Below are 14,483 nucleotides of genomic sequence, written 5' to 3'. Positions count from 1 at the left end.
GCTCTGGGGCTGGGAGGAGGGCTTTCTCGTCTTTTGTGTCTTGAACAGTTTTCCCTTACTCGGCTCCTCTCTGCTCTCTCTCTCCTTGTTCCTTTTTGTAGATAATACTCCCACGGGCCTCCCACGGCCGCTCGGAGTTTCTTCTTGTTGACAAAGGTTTTGAGCTGTCTCTGAGTAGGGCTCCCCCTCAGCCTAGATCCCCTCCCCAAACCTTCCCAGCAGAGCCCAGAATGAGTCCAGGGTGGGGGAGAGAAGGGGGGAAGAGCTCAGTGAGGAAAACTGTGCTGTGACCTGATGCTCTTCCATTTTCAACAGCGCAGCCTCCTCCTCACTGGCTCCTAACCACAGGTCCCCGTCCCTTCATGTGTGAGTAAGTGTGTCTTAGGGATGGTGGAAGGAGGGCGGTAGGAATTAATCACTAAGAGCCGAGGAAACCTATATAAACAAATAAATGCCAGACCTGCGCCCATTGGAGAGGCCAGTAGAGGTGGAAAGAAGAGCATACGCCCTATCCCAGGGCATCCTTTAAACAGAAAGGCCAGGGAAAGACCCACCCACCCCTTACATGTGCATAGACATGTTGAGGCCTTGAAGGAATGAAAGGCACACCGGACTGCAGTTTCATTCTGGGATAAGAGTCGTCAGCAGGGTGATGGTGGCGCACACCTTTAATCCCAGCACTCACTCGGGAGGCAGAGGCAGGGAGATCGAGGCCAGCCTGGTCTACAGAGTGAGTGCCAGGACAGCCAGGGCTGTTGCACAGAGAAACCCTATCTCAAAAAACAAAACAAAACAAACAAGCAAAAAAAAAAAAAAAAAAAAAAAAAAGTGGTTGTAACATCCGGTGCATATCTCCTGGAAATGGGACCAGGCTTACCAAAACAGTGACCCAGCATTGGTGCTCATGTAGGCAGTGCGTCTTAGACTAGGTCTGCAACCCCAGGGCTTCAGTGTGTTTATCTGCACACCCCAGCGGCAGACAAACTGCGTCTAAGCATTAGGATTAACAGGGGGATCCAAGTAACGGATTTAGCGGTGCTTGCCTCAGGAAATGGGACCCTCTACAATTCCCATCCAATCTACCTTGCCCGTTCTAATCCAATGTCTCTGGCTTCACTGACCGCCCCACGCCAGCCCAGGTCAGCCCGGTGGGGCGGGGGCTGGAAGCCTGAGAGTCTGAACAGCTTTTGACCTCACAGGAATGACTTGGCCCTGACCACCCCAAATGACCCGTGCTGTGTGTACACACAGCCTCAGCTATTCTGGAGACAGGATCTGGACTTGGACTGGGAGAGATCGTCAGGGATGGAACCTTGACCTTGTCCTCCTTCCTTCCTTCCTTCCTTCCTTCCTTCCTTCCTTCCTTCCTTCCTTCCTTCCTTTCCTTCCTTCCTTCCTTCCTTCCTTCCTTCCTTCCTTCCTTCCTTCTTCTCCCTTTGGGAACTGACTGTGCTCAGGGGTCCTCTGAGACTCCACATCAGACAATAAACATTTGCATGAAGCAGTGTCACACTGTCCTGGTCTTTTTATACATGTCCCCTTATTTCTTCCTCGGAACCCGGGGGTAGTTATTGTCGTTCCCATTTCACAGATTAAAAAGAGAACTGAACCACAGCAAGGCTAGTAAAGCTGCCTTTAGAAAATCTGGCGGACAGCAAGCAGCAGGGACGTACTTGAAGCTGGCTAGCCTAGTCCCCCAGATAGGGGTGCGTTTATCAACAGCCTCGCCGTGGATTAAAGTGAGCTAAAAAATGTCCCTCTAAAAATGGTTAGCAGAACGCTGACTAGCCCCTGGTTATTCTATAGCCCCGGGCCCATCAGGACGGGGGACATGATCTACGGACTTTTTAGGCTCGCCCCGCTCCGGGGAGCCGGATTCCAGGGTGCAGCGGCCTGGGGAGGGACCGTTTCCTCCTTTCTTCCAAAGCGGCCTGCTCATTTAAATACAGGTGCCTTGAGCTCAGCCTTTGCGGGCTGCTGACGGGTCGTTGGAACAGGGCACACTCCTCTTTCCGACGCTGGTGACAGTGGTGTTGTCCCCTCCAGGGGAGCAGCGCTGAGCTTGCTTCACCCATCGGAGAGCAAAATTGCCGTTTCGGCCCCGGCGGCTCCTCTGGGCGCGGCGGCAGCCGCGCTCACTGGCAAATCGTAGGAGGGAGGAGGAGCGGCGCTGGCAGGAGAGGCCACGGGACGGTCGCGCGCGCGGGACAGGAGACGCCGTCCGCCCCTGCTCTCCGCCCCCTCGCTGGAGTGCGGACTCCCGGGACAACCGAGCTCTGCGACTGAAGGGTGGGGGTGGGGGGCCAAGGCGAGCACACACAGGGGGGGGTGGGAGTTTCCGCTAGGGTTCGACTCGAGCGGTCTCCGACCCTCGTGCAGCCTGGGGACCGGCGACAGAAACTTGCGAGAAGCGAGGGCGAGCGGAGGGCTTGAGTTCTCCTGTCCAGTGCGCCCTCTGCGCTCCGGGTCTCGCCCAAGGCGTCTGACTTCACTCCTGGGCTCCCCACCCTCGGGGTTCCTCAGCACCTGCCTGCACTTTTCAGGGGTCAAGCTGAGTCGGCAGGGTGGGGAGCTTGACTGCTGAAGCCGGGTTCAGAAGCACCTCCTTTCGAGAGTACTCTGCTCCTCAGGAGTCCAAACCTCCAACTACTGGACCTGCCCCACCGCCAGGTCGCCAGTTCCCTTCCTCGTGACATTTTTTTCTCGTTCCGAAGCACATCTACAACACACACACATGCACACGCACACGCACACGCCCCCAAGTTCTCCTCTGTCCCTCTGGAGGAGAAGAGCAGCCCAGGCTGCGCCGAGGCTGTCAGTCTGAGCCCACCCGGCGGTGGCTCTCGCCTCGGGAGCGAGGCAGTGCTAGGGCGGCAGCCTTCCCTGCCCCCACCGAGTCCCTAGGGAGGGGATCCCTCCGCGGGAGGCCTGTCTCTTTAAGGAGCGGCCCTGACTGGGTGTGCCCCGTCTCCATGGTTACCCCGGTGCAGGCGCGGTGCGGGAGTAGGCTGCCGCTTCTCCCGACAGACGAGGAGCTGCGGGGACCCGCGCGCCGAGCCGAGCCCGAGCGGAGCCACCCCGCCAGCCGAAACGGAGCCGCGGGCGACGGAAGGTGCCGAGTGCGCGGTGGCCGCGGGCCTGCAGCCGGAATCCGTGGGCGGCGCGGCAGGGTCGCGCGCGCCATGCGCCCAGCCCCGACGGCGCGGACGCCCCCTCGCGCGCCAGCCGCTGGTGGGGCCTGCGAGCCTGGGCCGGGCATTGCCCCCCGACGGCTACTCTAGGGGCGCGGGGCCCGCGGGGGGCGGCCGAGCCAGGCGCCCTCCCCGCGCTGAGTCCCGCGCCCCGGAGGATGGGCGGGCGGCCACCGCCGCCTAAAGATGCCGCCATGCGGGGCTCCTGGCGCCGCAGAACACCTTCCTGGACACCATCGCCACGCGCTTCGACGGACGCGTGAGTCAGGCCCTAGCCCCTAGCTTCGGGGTAGTCCGCTGTCCGAACTGCCACCTGCTGCTCGGCGCCCACCGGCCTCCCTCTCCCTCGCCCCTCTTGAAGCTGGGCCATCCTCTCCTTCCTTCCATCACTGAAGGTTTCCCGGAGTTTTCAGGGTCAACACTGCTAGCAGATAGATTTCCTAGGTGCGGGGGGGTCGGGATGAGTCGATAAGCCCATCTCCTCCTCAGACCTGGCGCTGTTGCAAGGGCGAGTCGGGTGAAGTGCAGAACCAGGCCGGTGGACAGCGCAGAGGACTCAAAACCCAGATTTAGAAATAAGATTTGCAAAGCAAGATAGAGTAGGCGGGATTCAGCAGATACTGTGTGTGCAACCCAACGCACAGCCTAAACACATCGTTTGGAATGCCCACCAGCCCAAAGACGAGCTTGGGGACTCCCATCAGGACTAGGAAGTTTGGAAAAGGCAACTTGAGCTCCCAGATTCTGGGTTCCTGGCTCTGAACACAGGGAAACAAAAACAGGGTCCCTCCCCACTCTCACTGCCCGTGGGCTTCCCAGTCCTAACTAGCATCCTCATTCCGTTGTAGACAGCGGGTAGGAACTCATCACTAGCTCTCCCTCCCCCACCCCAGACGTCTCCATCTGTTTTGGGCTTGAAGCCTGCTGATTCAGCACCTCTGATTCCCCCAATACATGCTTGGCTCCAGGCTCTGTTCAATCACTATGCATACACCCCCATTCTTGATTGCATTCACTAGTTCCTGAGCCAGGGCATGCAGGAGGGTGCAATACAGCCTAGGCTGGACAGTGGCCTGGACAGATTCCCGGATCCAGTGGGTCTCCATGGGAGGAGCCATACAGCCAACCTGCTTATCCAATGGTGGGTGAGCCTGGCAGAAGAGAGGTGGTGCCTAGAGCAGGTGCAGTCTTTGGGAACTCCCTAACCCCACCCCTTATTCAAACTCTCAGGACACACTCCCAAGGTACAAGGCCCATGCAGGACTGCATTTAACAATCTGCATCGACATGTGCTCATCTTCAAACACACATACACATTCAGCCGGGAGTTGACCCTTGAGGATACTGACGCACAGATGATGCTTAAGTCTCATTCATAAACAGGTCTTGGCCAGTCAGTACGCACAGCACCCTGGGTATGATAAACCACCCTTTGGTGGTTTTTGCGGGTATTTTGAAAAGCGAGGCTGGTAGGTGAAGGTGCCCTTCAGTTCACGCTTTCCTCTGAGAGGTGTTCTCTTGCAGACAGTAACTTCGTGCTGGGCAACGCCAGGTGGCAGGGCTTTTCCCTGTGGTCTACTGCTCTGATGGCTTCTGTGACCTCACGGGCTTCTCCAGGGCTGAGGTCATGCAGCGGGGGCTGTGCTGCTCCTTCCTCTATGGACCAGACACCAGTGAGCTGGTCCGCCAACAGATCCGCAAGGCCCTCGATGAACACAAAGAATTCAAGGCTGAACTGATCCTGTACCGGAAGAGCGGTAAGCACCATCGGTACCAATTTGCACTCTACCGTCAGTGTCACCTCGGTGGGCTGGGCACCCACTCCACTCTGCCTTTCCTTGTCCTGCCTCCTCCCCATCATCATCCTTGACTGCTCTCAGCATCCACTTACTTGAGTTTTCTCATATTCAGAAGTGGGGGGAAGCACCCCCCATCTCAGCGTGTCTGCGGTCCTGTCTGCTCTCGGTTGCCCCCTCTCCCAAGCCTTGTCCTCAATGAGCCACACAGCTGCTCCCTCTCCAGGAAGCTCTGTTGTCGCCTTAGGAGGGTGAGAACGGAAGGTGGTCAAGTCTCTCTCTGGCTGCCTAGGGCTTCCATTCTGGTGTCTCCTGATGTGATACCTATAAAAAACGAGAAGGGGAGGTGGCCCTCTTCCTGGTCTCTCACAAGACATCAGCGACACCAAGAACCGAGGAGGCCCTGACAACTGGAAGGAGAGAGGTGGGTGCTATTCGTGTGGATTTAGACGCCGAGGCTTGGACACTGGGTACCTCTGGCCCTGGCGGGCTGCGACACCCCCAACCCCTCCTGCGTCCACCGAGTCCACTCTGTCTGACAGAGTGGCCTGTGCTGGGCTGTGTTTGATGTCCTGGATGGGAATCTTGTCCAACAGGCTAGTTGAAACAAAGTTGCGGTTGTCGAATCAGTGTTTCTGAGCCAACAAACTCTGCCTGTGTCTAGGGAGGCCCCCTTCCCCGCTAACTAAGGGTGCTGCGCACAGCCTCACCTGGCCCCTTTCCCCACAGCATGCCTGATGGCGAGCCCCAGGCAAAGCCCCCTCCAAGGCTGGCCAGGCTTTCCAGGCCACAGAGCTGGCATTCGACCCTGGTCCGAGGTCTCATTGCCCTCTGGAATGCTGGGAGTTCAGTCCACTCCCACGCCTCTATCCTCACTCAGCCCGGGGTCCTGCCTCTTCTCAAGTGTCAATCTTCAGTTTGGGCTTCTCAGAACTCACCTCTGCGGGCAGCGTCCCACTGGCTCTGCATTTTGAGACCCTCTTAGAAACTTCCTCTCCGGACTTTCTCCATTGACTCCTTTTCTTGTCTTGCTGGATCGGACCGGCAGCTGATCCTGGAACTGGTGTCCTGAGTATCCTTAGGACTGCACAGCTCTGATTGACAAGTGACCCAGTGAAGTGAGGCATGCCTGACCCTCATTCTGAATAGACAAAAGGGTCAACGAGCCGGCTCAGTCCACAGACAGCAGCTAGTGTCCTATACCCAGGATCCTGTAGTTGACTGTCACAGGGACCCTCTTTTTCTGCAGGTGGCGGCCGGCGCCGATATGGCCGGCGGGAAGCAAAGGCTTTAACGCCAATCGCGGCGGAGCCGGGCTGTTCTCTATCACCTCTCTGGCCATCTGCAGAAGCAGCCGAAGGCAAACACAAGCTCAATAAGGTAGGCTGAGCACCTGGGTGCAGTGTTTGGGTTGGGGACAGGCTAGGACAGGCTGAGGGGCGCTAAAGCCATCTCGGAGAGAATACCCAGAAACTACTCAGGTCCGCCAGCCCTTTGCGGGTGGAACCGAGAGAGGGAATATGTCATGGCTTTCAGACCAATCAGAGTCTAAAAGAACTCCTTGGCTTTGGAGTCGTGCGGTCCTGGGTTCAATCCTGGCTCTACTCCTAGGCAATTGTTTGGCCTCCACTAAGTTATTGGCTCTTCCCTGTCCTCAGCCTTCTGGCCTGTAAATAAGGCCCATGTCAGGCCACTTGGAGAGTGCAGGAGGGAAAGGAGATGAATGCTCGCCTCGCCTCGACACTCTCCTGACGTAGCTTCTGCCCGTACCCTTTCTTCTCTACCTGGACCTGCCCTCCTCGCTCAGGGAGTGTTTGGAGAAAAGCCAAATTTGCCTGAATATAAAGTCGCTGCCGTCCGGAAGTCGCCCTTCATCCTGCTGCACTGTGGGGCCCTGAGAGCTACCTGGGATGGCTTCATCCTGCTGGCCACACTCTACGTGGCTGTCACCGTGCCGTACAGCGTGTGTGTGAGCACCGCACGGGAGCCCAGTGCGGCCCGTGGTCCCCTAGTGTCTGTGACCTGGCTGTGGAGGTTCTCTTCATCCTCGGTATGTGTAATGTGTAACGTGTGCCTGATGCTCCACTCAGGGCCGGCCCCCCGTGGGGGTTTTGGAGGGACCATTCTTTGCTTGGTTTCCAGTGCCCCACAAGTGCCTCCCTTGTTTGCCAATCCTATATTCCAAAGGTATCTCTGCCCATGCAGTGCTCTAGAGCCCTGAGCTGAGAATAGCCTTGGCAAGCCTTTGTTTCTCCCTCTGTGAAATGGGTATAAACCATGTGCGCGTGCTAGAGTTACACAACGCTTAGTGAGGCCACTGATATGAAGGGCCTGGGGCAGGACCAAGCACTGGACAGGTAGGTGCCCAGTGGGGAAGAGCTATATCCTACTGATGCCCGCCTATTTCCCAACAGATATTGTGCTGAATTTTCGTACCACATTCGTGTCCAAGTCAGGCCAGGTGGTATTTGCCCCGAAGTCCATCTGCCTCCACTACGTCACCACCTGGTTCCTGCTGGATGTCATAGCCGCGCTGCCTTTGACCTACTACACGCCTTCAAGGTCAACGTGGTCAGTGTGGCTGGGATGGGTGATGAGCTTTGGGCTGAGACAGGCAGGGCCAGCGTTGGCCTGGGATGACCTCCCTTCCCCCATCTTAGTACGTCGGGGCTCACCTGCTGAAGACCGTGAGGCTGCTGCGCCTCCTGCGCCTGCTGCCCAGACTGGACCGGTACTCCCAGTACAGCGCCGTGGTGCTCACCTTGCTCATGGCCGTGTTCGCGCTCCTCGCCCACTGGGTGGCCTGCGTCTGGTTCTACATCGGCCAACAGGAGATCGAGAGCAGCGAATCCGAGCTGCCTGAGATCGGTACAGCGGGTTGAGGAGGAGGGTTGCATTGCCAGAGAAAGGATGGCAGGGGCCGGGATGTGACCGTCGGCACGTGGGAATGTCAGAGGAAGGGTGTGCATGCGTGTGATGGCCACCGCCATGCGGGGACAGCCCAGTGACTGTCTGGGGAGTCCCAGTCACCCACAGGACCCTCCCGATGGCCAGACCTAGATCACATTTCTCAAGCTCTTACCCAGCTGTGGAAGGCTTTAGGAAGATACGTGTGCTTAACCTTAAAAGAAAGGGAGGGCAGAAAGCCGGGCGTGGTGGCACACGCCTTTAATCCCAGCACTTGGGAGGCAGGGGCAGGCGGATCTTTGTGAGTTCGAGGCCAGCCTGGGCTACCAAGTGAGCTCCAGGAAAGGCGCAAAGCTACACAGAGAAACCCTGTCTCGAAAAAACCAAAAAAAAAAACCAAAAAAAAAAAAAAAAAAAAAAAAAAAAAAGGGGGGGCATTTTTTTTAAAAGCCTGCCTGCTTGCTCTCTGTGGAAGGCAAAGACCTGCTGGCCTCACGGCTTCCTATGAGGCCACCTTCGTCGAAGCTTGTCGCCATGGGTTCTCCAGGCCATTGCCCCCCTTTGTCACCTCCACTTTCATGTGTATCTGAATCCGCGTTTTCCCTGAGCCTAAAAAGCAGTTTTCCCAGCATCCCCTCCTCCCTTCACCTCCACTGCTCCGGCTCCTCCTTCCACTCACCGCCCACTCGATCTCAACTCTTGCTGTGCGTTGCCACCCTCGCCTCCCACGTCACCCACAAGGTTGTGGTTCTCGGGCCGGAACCCAGCAAGGCCATAGCCCCTCACAGCCAGCCACACACACTCCTGCTGTGTGAGGTGTGGCCCTAGGCTGAGCCCCTCCAAGTCCCAGATACTCCAGACAGGCTTTATCTGCCTCCCCGCTCCGCCAGCCCATGATGTCGCCGCCGTAAGGAAGGCACAGCTCTCACCCTTCTCATTTAACCGTCCTGTTCCAGCCAGTTCGGGCGCACCCAGCCTGAGCACACCTTTCTTCCACACTTCCGGCCCCCCTGTCAGCTTCTCGGCAACCCACAGTTGTTGAGTGTCCAGCTGCTTGGGTGAACTCTCATTTCCAGTGACCTCAGTGGGGTCACCCGTCAGTCGTAGAGCTTGCTCTGATCGGTTCCCCGAGAGATGCTGAGGCTCCTGTGAACCTTCTCCTCGCCAGGCGCATGGAGACGGTGTGTGCCCAGAGGACCCACCTGGCGGCTCCCCTGAGCCCGCTAGTTGCTGAGCATGTGGAAACAGGGACACTCCAGCGCGTTGGCACCTGCCTTTCCCAGGGGGAGTCTGTAGTACAGGCAGCTCTGGGTCAGCAACCACCCCAACCCTGTCTCCAGCTCACCTCCAAGCATTAAATTCCCAGGTGAACCCCAATCTCGGCCACTGATCCAGGCCCCCCTTGGTCTTGAGTCCACACTAGATGGCTCAGTGAATAAAGGCGCTTGCTTCCACAACCCGGAGTTCGCTCCCCAGGGCCAAAATGGTAGGAGGAGTTAGCCTCTGATTTCCACGTGCACACCATGACATGTGCTCATACGGAAGGAAGGGAGGAAGGAAGAGAGAGAGAGAGAGAGAGAGAGAGAGAGAGAGAGAGAGAGAGAGAGAGCAGGCAGGCTTTTTAAAAAATGCCCTCCCTATCTTTTAAGGTTAAGCACACGTATCCCTCTTCCAGGGAGCTGCTGAGCCCCTGCCAGCGGCCCTGCGGCTTAACCCTGTCCTGTGGCTCTTGCCTGGTGTAGCTCCTGTCCTGCAGGACACCTCTGCCCCTCTGCTGGGCCCTGCCGCTGTGTGCACTCAGCCACTGGGGGATGGGTGTGGATGGGAGGAGGGGAGGAGGACGTCCAAGGCTACGGAGTGTGGAACAGGTCTGTGTGCTGACCTTGTGAACTTGCAACTTGCTCTTCTCCCGTGTCCAGAGAAGACTGGGTAAGTTTAGCCATCCCGGCCTTGTGTGCGCGAGGAAGTCTCTTTGGGAGGGTTTCTGGGTGTGAGCGTACATGCCTGTGTGAGCACGCAGGTATATATGATTCATCTGTGTACAAGTGTGTCCCCAGCCCTGCCCATGTGCCAGTGTCCAGTCACCTGTGGGTCATTAGTCTTTCAAGCACACATAGGCCTTTTCAGTGCAAGTGGGCACGGTGGTGGCTGGGCATCTGTAGTGTTTGTGTGTGTGCCCTTGCCTTGTGTGGGGTGTGTGTGGCACCTCAGTGGCCTATGTGCACACATCCATGTTGGTGACAGCACATGTGAGACTGAGTGGTTTGAGAGGCTGAGGGTCAGGGTATGGCTGGATGAACAGGAGCAGGGTTTTCAGTATGCGGTGACTTGGACAGAGAAAAAATAGTGTTGTGAGTGGACAGGACAGAGGAGGCAGCCTCAGCCATCCAAACTTGGGGACCAGGCTGAGGCTAAATGCAGTGACATTTCACTCCTACCCCCAGCCTCTGGGCCACCCCTCTCCTCCTGCTGGATGCGAGATTGACAGCAGCCTTGGAGAAATGGGTGTGATTCTCCTTCCTCTCCCCACGGCACCAAACAGGATCCAGCTGTGGAGCCTGGCAGCCTGTCTCCCGTGCCGTCCTGCTGAGAGTCGAAGGGATGGATAAGGATGTGCTGTGTTAGCAAAGAGGAGAAAAGGTGGCCGAAGCCACAGGGGTGGGCCTGCATCTGCGTGTTCCCCGCTTTCAGGGTGCCGGCTAGCACACCTGTATCCTCAGAGCAGCAGACCGGTCCGGTCCTGCTCTCTCAGCCCCCCCTCCCCTCCCCAGGCTGGCTGCAGGAGCTGGCGCGCAGGCTGGAGACCCCCTACTACCTGGTGAGCCAGAGTTCAGATGGAGGGAACAGCTCGGGCCAGAGTGAAAACTGCAGCAGCAGGAGCGGCAGCGGCAGCGGCGGCGAAGCCAACGGGACCGGGCTGGAGCTTCTGGGTGGCCCGTCCCTGCGCAGCGCCTACATCACCTCCCTTTACTTCGCGCTCAGCAGTCTTACCAGTGTGGGCTTCGGCAATGTGTCCGCTAACACAGACACCGAGAAGATCTTCTCCATCTGCACCATGCTTATTGGAGGTGAGGCTGGGCTGTGGCTTTCTGGGCCCCCGTGTGCCGACCCCTCTCAGGGTCCCCAGAACTCGAGGTTCTTTGGGCGGTCCACCAGTCCAGGGCTGGGAGAGATGCCCACCCACGCACCCCACCTAGGAACATGGGGACGGGCAGGGAGCAGAGGCCAGGTTTGCTAGCCAGGCCTGGAGGTGACCCTTCCTCTCCACTCTTCCCCAGCCCTGATGCATGCAGTGGTGTTTGGGAACGTGACGGCCATCATCCAGCGCATGTATGCTCGCCGCTTTCTGTACCACAGCCGCACCCGGGACCTGCGAGACTACATCCGCATCCACCGCATCCCCAAGCCCCTCAAGCAGCGCATGCTTGAGTACTTCCAAGCCACCTGGGCTGTGAACAACGGAATCGACACCACTGAGGTGTGGTGGCCTCCGGGGCGCCTCCTTCTAGACTTTTGCGTCCTCAAGGGTTTGTGCTTGGTCTCAACGATTAGGAGCGGAGGTCTGGGTGGGCAGGAAACGCAGGAGTGTGGTTTCCCCGGTTCTCTTGCAGGGACAGCACCCACACACGAGACAGGCAGAACCCTAGCTGGGTCTGTGGGTTCTGTGCTCACGGACGTCGGAGTCTGAGGCCAGGAGGAGGCCAGGGGCAGGGAGGAGAGGGCTGCCAAGAGCTTTCTCCCATGGACTGCATCCTGCGCACCCTAGTGCTGTCCAGGAGGCTCAGGCCTCCTTCCGTTTCCCTCCTTGCTCCTGAGGTTGGAAGTGGTGGAGAGGAGCTGGTTGGAAGGGGCCTCCTCCTCTGCTCCCCTAACTTTCTCCTACCGCCTGCCTCCAGCTGCTGCAGAGTCTCCCGGACGAGCTTCGGGCGGACATCGCCATGCATCTGCACAAGGAGGTCCTGCAGCTGCCCCTGTTCGAGGCGGCGAGCCGCGGCTGCCTGCGGGCGCTGTCCCTGGCGCTGAGGCCTGCCTTCTGCACACCCGGCGAGTACCTCATTCACCAAGGCGATGCTCTCCAGGCCCTCTACTTTGTCTGCTCGGGTTCCATGGAGGTCCTTAAAGGTGGCACCGTGCTTGCCATTCTAGGTTTGTGTGAGGGGGGGGAAAGGGTGCTTGGGGGTGCCTGTGTCGAGGGAATTCGTGGCCATTCTGTGGGGGGGGGACAGAGATGGGAAGAGATGGGGTGCACACAGAGCCACTGAGGGGAGAAACAAGGCAGGATAGAGTCAGAAGCAACCAGAACCCCAGACGAAGCGCAAAGATGAGTCAGTGACCACAAGGTCAGGGGGAGACGGCAACCCGGAGGCTCTTCCTAGGATGAGGCCAGTGAGGAGTCTGGCTTTGAAGGAGAGCCAGTGCATGATGGGATGGAGAGCAGTGGAGAAAAGTGCAAAGGACAGCGCTCTAGGAGGGTAGAAAGAGGGCAGGACACAGCAGGCCCGAAGCCCAGATGTGTGACAGCGGAGCCAGCCTCTGCATGCCAGGTAGACTGACTCAGATGCAGAGCACACTCTTCTTCCTGTGGCTGAAGAAAGAGGGGACGTGAGACGTCAGTGTCCCAAATGAGGGCGTGGGGTCACCTCTGTAGAGGGGACAGTGCTAAGCACAAGAGTCTCACAGAGGACGGTCTGCCCAGCCCTTCCACGCCAAGGCTCTGGAAACCCACAGAAAACGTTACAGAGACATTATCATTCCCATTTCACACAGAAGGGAACGGAGCACAGGACCGCGAAGCAGCCAGGTGTCGGCCGGTGGTGCCGGGACCCGGCTGCCTGACTAAATCTCCTATGTGGTCTGCCCGGTGCCCTGGGAGAGCGAGGGCCAGGGAAGCGTTTCAGGAGGGCCCGGGGTACCAGGAAAGCATGTCCAAGAGCTCTGGGAAGCACAGGCCTGCACTAAGGAAAAGCCAGTAAAGGAGCTGAGCTGGGCAGGTGTGGGAGGCTCTCGGGGGCAACCCTGGAGGGCAAGGAACCCAGACCAGCCTGGATAATCCGGGCGGGTTCACATCCCATGTGGAAGAGAGATGACCAGGTCACGATCAAGTCCTTGCTGTGGGGACAGCCGGGACTCAGAGGGGTAGGGCACAGAAGAACACAGAAGGTAGTGGTGTGTGACACTGGACACCCCAGCAGCTCCTGGTGCTCATTGCCACCTCCTTGAGGAGGAGGGTGGAAGAGAGAAATACCACCAGGGGGCTCAGAGCCGGACCAAGATGGCAGACTGTGAAAGCGCTTAGCAGCTTCTGAGCCTAGACGCAGTTCGTACTGGAACTGAGAAAGGGGAGTCATGGCCAGGTAGCATGGCGTGTGCTTGGAGTCCAAGCCAGGTGGAACACTGAGGCAGGAGAATCACTTGAGCCCAGGAGTTGTAAGTCGGCCTAGGCAACATAGCCAGACGGTCCGAAAGAGAGGTGCAGTGTGGGGAGAGAGGGGAATCGAAGAGTGGGGGGGGGGGGAGAGAGGCGTGAATGGAGGGAGAGAGGGAGAGAAGAAGGCAGACAGGGAAGACCTGTGATGCAGCTTAGTGAGTGCAGGGTAGGTACATCGAGCACAGACCCTGGGTTCAACCCCCAGCATGACCTAAAGCCAGGTGTGGAGACACATGCTTGTAGCGCTTGGGAGGTAGAGGCAGGAGGATCACCCTAGGCTACATAGTGAACTCTGCCTGGGATAAATGAAACCCTGTTTCTTTTTTTTTTTCTTTTTCTTTTGTTTTGTTTTTCGAGACAGGGTTTCTCTGTGTAGCTTTGCGCCTTTCCTGGGACTCACTTGGTAGCCCAGGCTGGCCTCGAACTCACAGAGATCCGCCTGCCTCTGCCTCCCGAGTGCTGGGATTAAAGGCGTGCGCCACCACCGCCCAGCAAAACCCTGTTTGAAAAAGCAGAAGGGAAACAAAAGAATACGTAAATAAGGAAAATAGAGTTGTACCACACAAGTGTGGCTAGGAACCCTTGAGGAACCGAGCTGGATAAATTAGGTGGAAAGACGAAGTGTGACAGCCACAGACTAGTGAGAGCAGAATTGTCGAGGTGGTCCCTGGGACACTCCGAGTGGCCGCATGAGTGCCTGGCTCCGATCCTGCTGGAGCACTGTGCGTCTTGTTCTGTGTGGGCTGTACCGTCCAGTCTGGCCCTGAACTGCCGGCTCCTATTTTAGCCTCTGAGAGCTGGGAGTACATGTGCCCAGCTGTGACCTGGTTTCTGCTCTGCTTTCGCCCCAGCCTCCCACCTGCCTCTTCAGCTGGGTATTCAGGTGCATCCAGCTGGCTCCTGGCGAGATGAGTCTGGCCCTGGAGTCAACAGCAGTGGTTCTGGCCCCAACCTGTTTGGGATGCAGCCAAGTGCTCCGAGACCTCTGGTAGAGGATGGCAATTGGATGGGCTGAGCCTGGAGGCTCTGGCCCAGGTGCCCGCGGCAGGTCTCTGGTTGCCGTTGGCTTTGTCCTTAGTCCTGTTCTCATTTTCTGTCGCTTCTTTGATGAGGACAAAATGACACCTATCTTATTTCAGGTGACACAAAACACAGCTCCCT

General features: G+C 57.9%; 1 pseudogene; it reads left to right on the top strand.

The window, feature by feature from the left end:
* The first annotated feature begins 4,803 nt into the window (after positions 1-4,803).
* LOC114708530 lies at positions 4,804-14,310 on the top strand (annotated as a pseudogene).
* Positions 14,311-14,483: the final 173 nt, after the last annotated feature.

Source organism: Peromyscus leucopus, unplaced genomic scaffold (assembly GCF_004664715.2).
Source record: "Peromyscus leucopus breed LL Stock unplaced genomic scaffold, UCI_PerLeu_2.1 scaffold_761, whole genome shotgun sequence".
NCBI classification, from domain to species: Eukaryota; Metazoa; Chordata; class Mammalia; order Rodentia; family Cricetidae; genus Peromyscus; species Peromyscus leucopus.
Note: the sequence above shows the minus strand (reverse complement) of the source record. Positions and strands in the feature narration are given on the sequence as shown.